This window comes from Myripristis murdjan, chromosome 4 (genome assembly GCF_902150065.1).
Source record: "Myripristis murdjan chromosome 4, fMyrMur1.1, whole genome shotgun sequence".
Taxonomy (NCBI): Eukaryota; Metazoa; Chordata; class Actinopteri; order Holocentriformes; family Holocentridae; genus Myripristis; species Myripristis murdjan.
Window position 1 is genome coordinate 24,077,912 of NC_043983.1, and position 14,409 is coordinate 24,092,320.

At 42.6% G+C, this 14,409-nt stretch overlaps 1 protein-coding gene across 2 annotated transcripts in view; it reads left to right on the top strand.

Moving 5' to 3' along the window:
* pde4ba (phosphodiesterase 4B, cAMP-specific a) overlaps positions 1-14,409 on the top strand; it is a 195,472-nt gene that overhangs the window by 56,618 nt on the left and 124,445 nt on the right. The window lies entirely within an intron of this gene.

A 14,409-nucleotide genomic window follows, 5' to 3' on the forward strand; every position in this document is an offset into this window, starting at 1 on the left:
ATTGCTACAGAGCTACAAACTTCATGTGACCTTCAGATTAGCCCAAGTACAGTATGCAGAGAGCTTCATGGAATGGGTTTCCATGGCCGAGCAGCTGCAGCCAAGCCACACATCACCAAGTGCAATGCAAAGCGTCGGATGCAATGGTGTAAAGCACGCCGCCACTGGCCTCTAGAGCAGTGGAAACGCGTTCTCTGGAGTGATGAATCACGCTTTTCCATCTGGCAATCTGATGGACGAGTCTGGGTTTGGAGGTTGCCAGGAGAACGGTACATTTCAGACTGCATTGTGCCGACTGTGAAATTTGGTGGAGGAGGAATTATGGTGTGGGGTTGTTTTTCAGGAGCTGGGCTTGGCCCCTTAGTTCCAGTGAAAGGAACTTTGAATGCTTCAGGATACCAAAACATTTTGGACAATTCCATGCTCCCAACCTTGTGGGAACAGTTTGGAGCGGGCCCCTTCCTCTTCCAACATGACTGTGCACCAGTGCACAAAGCAAGGTCCATAAAGACATGGATGACAGAGTCTGGTGTGGATGAACTTGACTGGCCTGCACAGAGTCCTGACCTGAACCCGATAGAACACCTTTGGGATGAATTAGAGCGGAGACTGAGAGCCAGGCCTTCTCGACCAACATCAGTGTGTGACCTCACCAATGCGCTTTTGGAAGAATGGTCTAAAATTCCTATAAACACTCTCCTCAACCTTGTGGACAGTCTTCCCAGAAGAGTTGAAGCTGTAATAGCTGCAAAAGGTGGACCGACATCATATTGAACTCTATGGGTTAGGAATGGGATGGCACTTCAGTTCATAGTATGAGTAAAGGCAGGTGAGCGAATACTTTTGGTAATATAGTGTATATATACATGTTTTTTTTTTTGTTTGTTTTTTTTGTGACATTTGACATGTAATGAGATTTTGGCTCCTTAGGGGTAGGGTTATTTTAGGTCTTTTCATTTTGTTTGTAGCTCTGCATGCAGAAATGAGAGCAGGTATTGGTTCCTGAAGAGAGTCTTTCATTATGAACTGAGTTCAAACATACATGGCTGCTAGACTAAGGCACAGAACTTAGCAGCAGAGAATTTTAGGGTTATCATCAGAATACTGTTGCCAGTGGTAATATTTGTTATATGTTTAGTGTAGCAATACACTAAACATGTATAAACACTGGTATGATATGGTCACTCCCCCCTTCCACTATGTTGAAATACTAATGACCAAGGCACATGGGAAGGTGAAGCTAAATGGTCTAGAAGTGGTTTAGGATCTAGAACCCATGCCAAGCAAGGTTTTCTTGAATTGATGCCTGTTTTAATGTGTTAATTATTCAACGGAAAGAAACACAAGATGTTACTGGAAAATACAGTATAGCTGGGGATGTCACTTCATCAAACACAGAGATGCATGAAAAATGAAACATCTTTGTAAAAAAATGTTTTAATTGTACATACAATATAGTTTCTTCTCTTCCTTTACTTGTTTTAGTAGAGTCCACATTAGAAAGCCACTCTAAAATACTGAAGACCTTTTTTTCTTTTCTTTTTTTTTTTTGTATGATTATCACCATACACTGTGCGTTTTCATAGAAAAGCACGAGGACACAAAAAGCAGAGGTTAACATGGAGCAAAGTCACTCTAATTCAGTCTCTTTCAGTATTTATTGTGCTTTCTTTCTTTCTTTCCCTGTATTTTCTCTTACTGTGTTGTTTGAGGGATTCTGTCCCCTTATCATTGCATCTCTGTCCCTCACCCTTTATGTTTTCTCCTCACTTCTATCACTGTGAAGTCTTCATTGGCAGCAGGGTACCATGGGATAACCTAGTGTGGTGTGAAACATCAGAGGTAAAATAAGACTCAGCCCTGCTAAGCGCCATGCGTCACACCTCTGATTACCACTTCAGTCTCAAGACTCTAGACAAGGGAGATGACAGATGGAGAAATCTGTGATAAATCTGTATCCATCAATTGATGCTTAGAAGAACTTTTTTTTTTTTTCAAGCCACATTTCACTTTGGCTGAACAGACTAGAGCACACATGCATCTATATGACTTTATGATCAGTTGTCACACTAGTATTTACAGACATTGGGACACATCACCACCATTTAATTTTGAAAAACTAGTGAAATGTTGCAGTACACCCACCTCTATCATATTTACAACAACTAATTTCATGCTGCGTCCAAGGTTACGCTTCCTCAAGAGTAAACACGGCACGTTTGCTTTTGTGACAGGGAGGGCGACAGGGCAAATGACATGCAGCATACCGTCGGCTAATTTGAACCCATGATGCACAACCCTTACACATGTACACACTCCAGCCTGCTGAGCCTCCATGATGCCTCATATTTCTATAAGTGCTAGAAAAACTATTCTCAAAATGTTTTATTGGCATCTTTTTAGTGTGAGAGTGAGAGAGAGAGTGCTTCATCCTTTGATGGCTCAGAGTCATCAGTGACTCACAACCAAAACAAAACACCCCACAGAGCAGACAAGCAAGTACTCACATTTCCAGTAGTCGTCATGCTGCCTCTCTGCCTGTTTTGATGTTCCTCTTGGATTTTTTTCCTTCATCTCATCTTTCTTAACCTTCAGGGCATCCCCCCTTTTTCCTGTTTCACTTCTTTTCATCCTTCAGTAGCTCTATGTGTTTGTGCAAGTGTGTGTGTGTGTGTGTGTGTGTGTGTGTGTGTGTGTGTGTGTGTGTATGTGTGTTTGTGTCTGGCATTGTCTATCTACTCTGTCTTTTTCTGTAGATAGCAATCTCATGGTTGGATTGCTTCTCTGCTCCTCCACAGCAGATAGAATTGTGGAGGGGCTTGTGTGTGTGTGTGTGTGTGTGTGTGTGTGCACATGCGTGTGCATGCGTGCAGTGTGCGTGAATGTCAGATATATTGCGACAGAATGTCCTCTTAAACAATTTGTCAGTGTGTCACTATGCAGAATAAGCCATATGTGACGTGTGTGCCCTCTTACTGCAAAAGGATGTTCAGTTCCAAATGTGTGCTTGTGTGTGCATGTTTATGCATATGTGTGTGTGTTCTTGTGACGTTTGAGTGTGTGCATGTCACTGCCTCTTCACTAATACCCAAATCTGATTAAACTGGTCGTTTTTCCCTTGGCTTACAAAAGATCACAACATCATCGGCAACACGACCACTAAACCTGGCAAAAAACAAACAAGCAAACAAACAAACAAAAAAAACCCCATGAAATCTGGCAACCTGTTACTGTGCCTGCCTGCTTGTCGTCACGACAACAAGCAGCCAATTGCACACAAGGGAGGCGTGGCTTACATTCGCTCTGTGCCCGCTGTGAGTTCCTTGTGTATATTCTGAATGAAACAGCAAGCAAAGCTTTTGCCTGTGTGTGTGCTCTGCTCTGCTCTGCCGTGCTCGCTGCTCTGAGTGAGAGAGACTGTGAGTGAAAGGAAATCTGACTTGCGGCTCATCATAGTGGGAGTCTTTCTGCTCCTCACCAGAAGTGCCTTTGGAGTAGGAGAGGTGTGTGTATGTGAGGTGGGGAGGCGGTTGCAGAGAGAGGAGGTCAGTCAAGCAGTGGTTGATGAAGAGAAGAGAATGATAGGAGGCAGAAAGCAGCTTTCAGCCCTGTTGAATTTTTCATAAGGGAGATCCTCCAACAACAAGCTGACCGGATGGACTGAGACGGAGGAAGAGAGTGGGGTGTGCATTTTACAGGCACCAACAGAGAGGAAGAGAGAGAGGGAGCACAGGGGTGTGCACTTTGCAGGCAGCGAGACAACGAAAGAGAGAGGCATTGGCGAGAAGAGGAATTCTTCTCTCCTGCAAGAAGCTCTGACCCCACTGTGGGTAAAGCTCCTCTAAGACCCTCAGATGAACAGAAGACTGGGCAGGAAAGGGCTGCACTAGAGCCAAAGAGGAGAGAGAGAGAGAGAGAGAGGGAGAGAGAGAGAGGGAGGTGGGGAGAGAGGGAGAGAGGGGGAGAGAGAGAGAGAGAGAGAGAGAGAGAGGGAGAGCGCACGTCTGCTGCCTGGCTAATCCCTAAAAACCGTGAAGAACAGGGAAAGGGGAGAGAGAGAGAGCAACAGAAAGAAAAGCTCAGAGGCAAAGCAACACAAACAAAGAAGGAATACATGTGAGCTGGCCTTCCCCTGTGTGTATATTTGTGTGTGACTTAGCCTCAATCTCTCCACTACAACATTTCAGAAATCAGTAAAGCTCTTGGTGCCTGGATAAGGCAGGAAAGGGGGAAAATACCCTCATGACCGGCTGCTGCTTAACGACCACGGACTGAATTGGGAAAGAAGGGGCAGAATTTGAAAGGAAGGAAACTCCGCTGCACAGGACTGTGCAGGATTCTCACTTCAGCAGAGGAACCTGGGGGTAGAAATGTCGTCCAACGAGCTCAGCGTTGTGGAGTCCGACTCGTGCATCCGGACTTTTAAGGAGCACATGCACCTTGAGCTGGAACCCCCGAAGATGGCAGGTGTGGTAGGGGGGAAGAGGGGCGCCACGTCCCCTAAACTGTCCCCGCGAAGCTCCCCACGCCTCTTCCGCAAGCTCATGGTCAACAAGAGCATCCGACAGAGGCGACGGTTCACTGTAGCCCATACCTGGTAAGGAGAGGGGCTAGACATAATAAAAGGGGATAAAGGGGGAGGGGGTGGGTGTGGGGTAGGAGGGATAGAGACAGAGAGAAATGGGGAGTGGGAGGGGTGGGTAGGATATAGGGAGAGACAGGAGGATGAAAGTGAGGGATGAGAAAAATGAGGAGGGGAAGAGATGAGTATTAGGAGAAGTGAAGGTGAAGACATAATAGAGGGAAGGTATTGGGAGAGAATGGGAGATTAGGATGAGATAGCAAGGGAGAGTGGGAGGATAGGCTGAGGGTGGGGAGACCGGACAGGAGAGTCATGCAAAGGGTAAGATCTGGCAGGAGAAAGGCATGGGGGTTAAATAGACAGGGAACAGGGGAAAGAAATAGGAAGAGAAGGAAATAATCAATGAGACAGTGGGGAGATTGGGGGCAAAAAATGAGAGGACAGACAATGATGTAGATTAATCTCTCTGAAACAGAGCAATTTCAGATGACTTTTGTCAGGATGACAGGGGTCAAAAATGTGTGATGGTGCTGCTGTCAAGTGAATTGTCCCCTGTCACAAGATTACATAATGAAATAAAATCACACTGGGCAGAGTCTCCAATCCACCATTTTGATGTATCTCTGCCCTGTACCTGGATCAAATTTAGTCTGAATATGCATGCATGAGTGTGTGTGTATGGTGTGTGGCTGCAAGTGTGTAAGAGTGTGTGCATCAGTCTGTATTTTGAGGGTTAAAGAGATATGGAAGGAGAGTTATATGTTATGCAACCCAGTGGATCTTAACCTTTACTGCTCACAACTCCAATAAACAAATGGATGGCTACATAATACAACCCAGCACAACCTAGCCCAATATAAACCCAATGTAAACACAGCACAACACAACAAATCCCCTTTGAGCATGTTTCCCCCGATTAATTCCTGGAGGAAGTTTAGAGGCTGCAAATCCTACAAAATTTGACAAGATCATACCGTAAAGATGATCATATTGTTCGATGTGATTTTTTTCCCTGCCCTTATTTATTTGCTCCTTTACATATTTGACTGCCCCACCCCCCATCCCTAGTGTCTCTCCTCCTTTTGCAGGGGCTGGGTGCTATAGATGTGAATGGAACGGAACGCTGGCTTCCGTTATGTAATATATGGATTAGTGGTGTGGAAAAGAGCTGCTTGGCTAAAAAAAAAAAAAAAAAAAAGCTCAAGGTGACTTTTACCCCTCATATAAAGTGGTTGATTTATTAAAATTTTAATAATGGGAGATGGGGGAAAGTCTTGTTTTTGAATCAAAATCTCCCCCTCCCAAAACCAGTTTAATGAATATAGCTGTCTTCCCCACAAATGAAGCGGTTACCGGGTAGATTTACCCCCCTAAACACATGCCATTTTCCCTGTTTTCCCCAACATGTTGTTAACAATCTCAATACATGGGGAAAAAAAAACAAACATAAAAAGAAGATGTTGCCACCTCCTGAGTGGGTCTGGGACATAAAAATTTGTCTGTTGTTCTGTCCGTCTGATGGAATAGTGATAAACCTAGACTGCTCTGCCCTGTGTCTCTGGGTTGTGTGTATCGTGTGTATCATGGCATAAGATAAGATGTGTGCAATTGTGTCTTTTTGTGTGTATGTATGAAGTTTGTGCAGACACTGCGCTTGAGTCTATGCATGTGGGTGTGGGAGTAAATATATATATGTGTTTGTGTATATGTTTCTGTTGCTGTGTGTCTGTGTGCATGGCATTTATGCATCTGTGTTTGTTTATTTTAGGATGCAAAATGTTGCAACTGATGAAGATCACAGTCTCAGTCTCTCTCTCTCTCTCTCTCTCTCTCTCTCTCTCTCTCTCTCTCTCCCTACATACATACATACGTACATACAAACACACACACACACACACACACACACACACACATATATATATATATGTTTATATATATAGTAAATTTAATTATATTTTTATGAATGAGGTTGTATTTTTCAGAGGTCTTGTACTGGACTGCATTAGATTGAGCAGGTGTATCTAATAAAGTGGCCACTGAGTAGGGGGGTGGGTGGGTGGTTGGGTGTGTGTGTGTGTGTGTGTATACACACAAATATATCCTCAAGCTACAACATCAGCCAGGCAGAATGGAATGAACATGTTTGGTTTATCTCTTCTCACTCGCTGTCCCTTTGTAGCCTATATCTGAACAGAGAGCTCCTTGCAGGGGGTTGGGTGTGTACAGGAGAAAATGCAAGTGGAACATAAAAATAAAGGAGCTTCTGCCTTGTTTGTTCTCTTATAGATTCACAGTCTATTTGGCTTGATCCAGACAGAAATGAAGGGGGAGGGTTCCTCAGAAAGACCACATAGCAGTCGAATAACCACAAGTTTGATTCCCCATAACAATACTGCCATTAACAGCCGTGTTTCCTGCCTAAGCGTCCTTGAGCAAGACACTGAACTAAGAGCATCAGTCGAGCGTCTATTATGGAAATGGAACAGAGAGGGATGGAATGAAATAGAGAGAGGAACCTAGTGGGAAAAGATGATCAAGCGCAGTGTACAATAGGACTGCATTCTCCAGAGGGCAAAGGTGGTGACGAGCGGAATGAGGAGCAAATTAATGACACGATGGTGCTCAACAGCCGCCCCCGCGCCCCAACCTTAGTCATAATAAGGGCAAAAATGGAGGCAGAGAAATGTTTTTCCCCAAACCTGTCACCTTGCTAATTGAATGTAAACATTTGACTTCTTCTTTTCCAAATTGGTAACGACACATACACATGCTCAAGGTTTCAAAGTTGTCACAACCCAACAGCTTTATGTAAGATTTTGTGCCATAAATCTGACTGAATAAACCCTTCTCAGTGACTCAGGTTTGGTTTTGACGGCTCATCCTATGGGATCACAGTTTAGTGAGCAGAGTGTGGCTCTGATATGGGGGGTGGGGTGGGTGGGGGGGGCTGGGGAGAGGGCTATAGATGCTTTAAATCTGTCAGCTCAAATCCCCCCCTGTAGCTCTAATGCTAAAAAAGAAGGGTACACACAGGCACACACACACGCTAGGGAGTACACACATAAAAGAGCGAATGCATTTACATGCACGCACACACATACAGACGCATGCATGCAGTGCAGGAGGCTGGCAGTATGATTATCCACAATCTCTTGCAGGGAGATTATGAAATCCTTTGGTTCCTGTCACACTACCTTATGCTCGTTGCCTTTTTAACGTTTCACCAAATAAACTGTAGATTCTCGTTGCCCCAAAATAACATCATCATTTTTAGCTTGAAGAAAAAACAAATAAACATCTTTCCAGGGTTTCTTCCTGCATAATAGCAGCCAAGCATTCCTTATGACCTACTTGCATCCCCACTTGTGCTAGACCTTGGAAAAGCTGTATGTCAAATAGAAAAATATCATTATATCATTATACAGTCATATTTTCAGATCTTATGCATAAGTCGCAATGTATAAAGCAACCGAAATCAACATTTTGAAGTTTGATACTTAATATAATAAGATATAATTTGTGATGCTAGAAGTTCTCAGCACCCATTGTGATTCTTTGGGTGATACACATTTTTGATTCCTTATATCCATGAACAAAGTTTCAGAGCACATTTTTGTATCACATTTCTTTTCAGCCTATATGATAATATTGAAATATATTGTATTAATATGTGCTCCTACAATCTTGACTAACACAAATGGCCTTAGCCTACTTTTTAAGGGTGAACACTCCCTCATTATATGTGTCAGTGACATTAACCCAGAAATAATTTGACTGTTTCAGAAATCGGTTGAAAATATCAATTAACCTGCTGTTTTGGATTCCTTAATGTCATGGAAATCAGTTGTCATAAGATATGTTGACAATAAACACCATAATTGTACATGAAAAAGAGCATTAGTTTAAAGTTGCCTAGTTTTATATCTGATAAAAAAGTGATGATCGGTAACTAACGACTGTGAGTTGTAGTGATATCAGTGAAAAAAGAAATCAATTTTTTTTTGTTGATGACGTTGTGCCATCAGAGAAAGTTTTAAATGAAGATGCATTGCCAGTCTTGCATCCAGAATATGCAACACATTATCTAAAGTCTTGCATAATCAATAATTAATTTCATCTCCACCCCAATGTTGGCTAGCAGTATTTGGTCCCTACTGCGTACCAGTGGCCAGTGAACCCCTGACCTGCTGGCACTCTCCTTTATTTCACACAATGGCTCCTCTATTTGTTCTATTCAGCCCTTGGATCATCGCTTCTCTCCTCTTCTGTTGTTGTCTGTTTCTTTCCATGTCTCTTTGTCTGCCTCTGCTTGTGTCTTTCTCCCAGTCTCACTGTGTATCAGCCTTCCTTTCTCTCTCTTTATATGCCCTTTCTGTTTTTTTTTCTCATTCCCTTTCTATCCCTCTATCTCTTTTTAGTCTGTCTTTCTCTCTGGTTTTTCCTATATGTCCCCCCCCCCCTCTCTCTTTCTGTCCTTCTTGCACTCCAGTGAGTGCCACATGATGTAAATGTTTGATGGCCGACGGAGGCGTATTGCTGTTCTTTCTTCTACTTAGACATACACAGTACATTAGGCTGAAAGAGATGGAAGGGAATGAAAATGCTGACGGGAAAGGGGGAAGTGTATATTTTGTGGAGGGGTGGGGGTGGGGGTGTTGCAGGGGGGCAATGGAGAGGAATGGAGTGAAAAGATAACAGGAATGAAAAGGAAGCAGGGAAAGAGGCCTCTTTACTCAGCAAACATTTTGATACAGTGTTTATAGTCATTCAAATCTGTAAACTGCATAATTTTATAAAATCCAGGCATAAATGTCCTTCTGACATCAGTTTCCAAAGCTGTTGTAAGTGCTGTAATTTCATATTTTGCAAGAATTTCTTAACTGACCTTGAACTTGGCCACTTTCTGCATGTTGCTGCCCATGAAATGCTTTCTAGAGGACAAAGAGTTATTGGTGAAGAGTAGAAAAGACACACGAAGAGTTGGAGGGACGGTTGTTCACATAAACAGAGGGAGTTAGATGGATAGACAAACTGAGAAGCAGACCATTTACCACAGTGGAGTTGGTGCCCAGCGAAAACAAATAAAGAGATTGCTCTGTGCGGAGAGAGAGCTATTTACCTTAGCTTAAATGTCAACCCAAATATCCATCAGGCCACACTAATCCATCCAGCACCCCGTCTGCTATTGATTTGTTTCGCTCTCCACTCGCCTCTGTGACTCACCCAAAATCGTCCTTATAGGAACGTCAGGGAAAGCTTGACGTTGTTATTGTTAGTGTTGCAGCGGGAGTGTTTACGTCAGCGGCCTACTTCAATACGACATCCAGAGAGACACACAGGAAAAAAAAAAGGAGAAAACATTACTTCATTACCGAGCAAATGGGCCAAATTTCTGTCATGAAATTGAAACTAGTTTTTCCTGAGGCTTTTGAACGTTTTCTCCTATAATATGTTGATAAATGAGAGTGATGGGCTCTCTTCTGTAAAACCCGGCCTCCTCTTATTGGAGGCTGTTTCTACTTGGCTTTTGTGTGAGTGTGTGCACACGCGCGGGCACGCTTGTACAGTCTTATTTGAAGGGGACAGTTATGTAATGACGTCCAGCTCTCTGAAGGAAACTTGGCCACTGGGTCACTTATTGGCCTCATGAACTTTTGGTTTTGGTGCCCATGAACTGACTTAAGGTTTTTTTTTTTTTTTTTTTTTTTCCCTTTTTCAGCAGATATCATTGAAAAACCTCAGTCTTGTAGACAAGATCTTGTGAATGTGCAAATGAAGTCTCTCCGACTCTGATGTGTTGTAAGATTCACAAGTTCAGAGGCTGACTCACACATCTTCTTTTCAGTTTTCTGTTAAGGCATTTCTTTTTTTTACTGTAGTAATCACATTTATGGGGCATATTATTAAATAAAAAACATGCCAACACTGAACTGATTTTTTTCTATGGTGGATACTTGTCACATTGTAGAGGAAAAAATGTTTCAACTACCAACAAAAATATGTTGGCACCCCCCCACATACACACACACACACACACACACACACACACCCTACATTATGACAAATGTTTGATGAAGGAAATAGCATACAAAAATGTCACAATATCCCTTTAAGGGGATTTTTTTCCTCTTCATCACGTACTAACCCCAGTCCCTCCGTCCCCTCCTCCTCCTCGCCGCCGCTCCTCGTTCCTCTCCTTTTCCTCAGCCTTGTCATTCTGCTATTCTGCATGACTCGCTTCAGCTCCTTCCATCTCTCGCTCATCTTCCCTGTACTGAGTCAACTGAGCAGAAAGCTAACTATTCCAGATGGGTGAAGGTGTGTGTGTGTGTGTGTGTGTTTGTGTTGAGAGGGGGTGGAGGTGCTAGGGGGATGAAAACTCAAGGTGTCAATGACACAGCTGACATGTTGGATGCCGTTTCTAGCCATACTCCACTGTATGTTGTCAGCCAAAGCAGTAATGCCTTCGAATGCCTTGTTTACCTTTGTTCACATACCACCACCAAAGGGATGGAAGATATTGTTTATTTAATGTTTTTTTTTGTTTTGTTTTGTTTTGTTTTGTTTTTTTAAACAAAGGGGACCTCATCTCCTCACCTGTAGCTCCAGTCCACCAGTTAAGCTTTTAATCAGGAATTAACAAGGAATGATTATGAACTGGAGGTTATCTTGCTGTGTTTGGATGAAAATCAGAAAGTCCGCATTCCCAAAATGAAGCACAGCCTTAAAGGAACAGTATACCAAAAAAATAGGGTAGAAGAGCGAGGAGTTGGGTGGACAAACTGAGAAACAGCACATTAACCATAGTGCAGTTAGTGCCCAGTGAGAACAAATAAAGACATTGCTCTGTGAGGAGAGAGCTATTTACCTTAGCTTAAATGTCCTAACAAAAAAAAAAAAAAAAAAAAAAGCAATGTTGGGAGCTATCTCCCAATGAAACTCTTTGCCTCTAAGGGCTGTGGATTATTTCAGCTATCCCTGTCATTGTTAAGAGCTGCTACTGATGGGTTTTTCCAATGCAAATTTTTGTGATTTGGATCTCCACATACGTATATCCATTGTACTGGAAGACCACGACAGGCTGGAAACCTCACCAAATAACACATGAACTGTTTGGATGGATAGATTACATATGCCCATATTGTGTGGACGTGAGCATATGTACATTTTCATATTTTTTAGAGCCTGTGCGTGTTTCACTCAGTTTCCATATACAAATGTTTGAACCAGCTCTGGGAAATAACCATGAGAGAAAGACAGAAAAGAGACAGGCAGTGAGATGAGCACAAGAGACTGCTCAACACAAATGAAATCACACTTTTATTCTCTGAAAAGTTGATGGACAACAGCAAGTCAACACAAGATCTCGCTTTGCCGTTGCCAGCAGTTGAAAGACTGCATCTTGTGTTTGTGTCGGGTTTATCACAAAACAATCGCGCTGCATGGGATTATTTGTTTTATAATGTTGGCATTGTATAGCTCTTTGTGTCTAATTGAGAGCAAGACAAATAAACGTACCTAGGCTCGATTGTTGTCTCACATACTTTATATTTGAATGTATCCGGTGCATTTCTAATCCAGTTTCAGGCAGGTATTTCCTCCATGACATTGCATATTTATTTCAGAACACATTTCAGTACTGATCTTAAATCGCGTCATAGATTGACCAGTAAGCATTAACCATTGTTAAAAGATATGCATCAGTTTTTTTTTCCTTTTTTTTTTTTTTCTCCGACAATCAATAGTCAGTAATTGGTTGCCTCATGGCTCCTGGCTCATTTATATTGCTTCACTTAATTTTCCTGCCAATGTAGCACTGCAGGCACTATTCCTGTAGAACATGCAGCCGTTCGAGCCAGCATCCAGGAACGTCAGGAAAGCCATTTGTCTTCATTATATTCCCTGCTTCCCCCCCTTCCCTCCCTCTCCTCCTTCTCTCTCTACACCCCCCTCCCCCTCATCTGTCTCGCCATCAAGCCTCCAATGATAATGTGACATTTGCAATTGCATCTCTGAGGTGATGACGTCAAATTTGAGGCAGCGCAGAAACTGTGTGTCAACCTTTTTGCTCTGTTTTTGTATAATTTACAGCTGGGATTTTGGCAATACTGCTGTCATGTTTGAGCCCAGATGTACCAGAAAATATCACAAAATGAATGGAGATACTGTCTGACCGGTTTTCTTGGTTCTTGTAAAAGTAAGACTCTGTGTTCCAACATGGAAGATTTATAATGGATCTCCCTATCACTAGTAGTTAGTTATGACCTTGTCTCTACCCATTATTAAATAAGGAAGTAAGAATAGGCCACTGACCTGGTTCTCCTCCTTTGTACTCCATCATGGATACACACACACATAAACACACACACACACACACACACACACATGCACACACCTGCACACATGCCTTTCCCTGCTATAAGGGAGAGAGAGAGAGAGAGAGAGAGAGAGGGAAGGGGGTAGGGGGCTGGAGAGAGCGAAAGAACGAGAGCAATTAGTCGCCATTTCATTTTAGAGTGAGAGGAGGAGGTTACATATATTCATGTGTATATTCATACTTGGTAGCAGAATGTCAACTGTGAACTGTCATTAATGTATTAATGTGTGTGTGTGTGTGTGTGTGTGTGTGCGTGTGCGTGCGCGCGTGCGTTTGCATGATGCACTCACGTTTAGGTGTGTGCCAGCATTCCTTCATACTTCTTGGAGTGAATACAGCTGTGCCATTAAGTGATTACTCTTCAACGGTGTGCCTGTGTGTATGTGTGTGTGTGTGAGTCTTTTTGTATGCGTACAGTGTGTGCGTGTGAAGTATCAGCTGTGTATTCTTTTCAGCCCATTCAGTAAAGCACACGCATTCATTACACCCAATAACAAGAGCTCTAAAGTACCATTTGTACAAGCTGAGCTGAGCACAACAGTCCTATCTGCCTTTTAGCCTGCGGTCTGTTGCGAGCAAGAAGTAGCGATTATTCTCTATTTGATTACTGTCTGTCCGACTGACTGAAAGAAAACTGTGGCAGCATCCAGATTTTTTATTCATTTATTTATTTTTTTCATTTGCCAGGAATGTGTGATGATGCGTGATGATGTGAAGAGCGGCAGTGCCACATTGTGATTTCTGTCACTGAATGAGCACAGACTAGCTGAATCAAAAAAAAAAACTGAAGTTCCTGTAGCTGACATTTCAGCTAAGGATAACCGAACCAAAGACATGAGCATTACATAGGCCTCATGACCCCAACAAAGTGGTAATTTTGCAAATGAAAAATAGGACTTAAAATTCTCAGTCGTCACCGTCAACTTGAAATTATTCGATTAAAATGACTCGGTATTTTCATCAACAAAATGTGTGAATTTATTGAAGGTGTTTTGCATTAAATATTTGATATATGCATGCTGCCTTTAGAAAGTGAGCACAAATGCATCATCACTCCTTTTCTCTCCCTTTTGCCCCAACCTAGTTTACATACACACTTTGCCTCTCCCATGTCCTCGGGCACATCCCGAAGTTCTGAAAACTCGAAGTTGAAAAAGTTATTGTTTCAATTAACAGACATCTCTATAGAGAGCAAGGATGTAAATGTTATTAAAACTAATGTGGCAAAAAGTACAAAATGTACAGAGATTTTACCGATCTTACTGAAACAAGAGAGAAGCAAACAAAAAGAATAAAACATAACTAATCAGCACGTTTTAAGACTTTACCTCAAACGAAATGGCACGCGTGGCCCATGAAGCATAAAGCTGCCATCTCTTTGCATCGACGTCATCCCAGTTAGTACCACAGAGCAGCACGTACCCAGAGTGTCTGCTTTACTCATCTTTTT